The sequence below is a fragment of the Camelina sativa genome, chromosome 2 (assembly GCF_000633955.1).
Source record: "Camelina sativa cultivar DH55 chromosome 2, Cs, whole genome shotgun sequence".
In the NCBI taxonomy this organism is placed as follows: Eukaryota; Viridiplantae; Streptophyta; class Magnoliopsida; order Brassicales; family Brassicaceae; genus Camelina; species Camelina sativa.
Window position 1 is genome coordinate 20253144 of NC_025686.1, and position 1001 is coordinate 20254144.

Consider the following 1001-nt stretch of genomic DNA (forward strand, 5'->3'; position numbering starts at 1 on the left):
ATACTTATACTCCTTTTTTTATTCAACGTCATCTTTATGCAAACAAACTCTCTCGAAGTTTGAGTAGAAAGGGAGGTAATAGTAGAAATCTGGTATCGTATACAAATAACGATAGTTGTTACTCATGTTGTAGAGACCGAGCTTACCACTGGCCGCCCTTGATATGGTGTCATTACTTGGGAACCATATAGGTTCTTCATTGGAGATATCATCCTCTAACGCTTTGATTTTCACATTTTTAAATCTTACACACGATGTTCCAAAACTCTTCTCTAAAACCCATATATTGGATCCTTCTCCCCATCTCGAATGGATCACACCTAGTTTCCCTTCGTAACTGACCAAGAGGAGACAGTTATCGTCTACTAGTTCGTCCGGAACTGGGAAGGTAGACCAAGTTTCCGTTCGCATGCAGAACCGCATCACGTTGGTCTTATCCATCAACCAATGCAAGCAACCGTAGGCCGATACCGGTTGCACTTCAAGAAAAAACCCGGAAAATTTCAAATTACTCAGTCGCTTCCACGCGTCCGAATCGGAATCATAAACTTCACAAGAGAGATTAAAATCACCATCCCTACTCACTCTAATGATCTTACACCGAAACGGGTTAGAGGATACCACCACTAAACCGGTTGCGACAGTGTGAAACCGAGTCTCCGGGTTTGGTATTAACCGGTGCTGTTTAGTAGCCGGTTTACAAACGATGTAATCTGGTATTCTTCCCCACAAATTATCATCTTTGATACAAAGCAAAATGCCATGATGTGTATCACAAGCTTTGATCTCTGCATTACTGTAACAGGGAGGAAGAAATTCCAGACTGATTCGGTTTTTTTCTTTACTATCGAAAGCAGAGACAAAACTGGAGTGATACCAATAATAGGGCGCAAACTTTTTGTTCCGGACCTCTCGGTAAAGAAATATATAGCCGAAGAAAGAGTTGGTTCTATGGAGAGTACGATTGATAAAACTCAACTCGTAACTTCGTTTGTTGCACT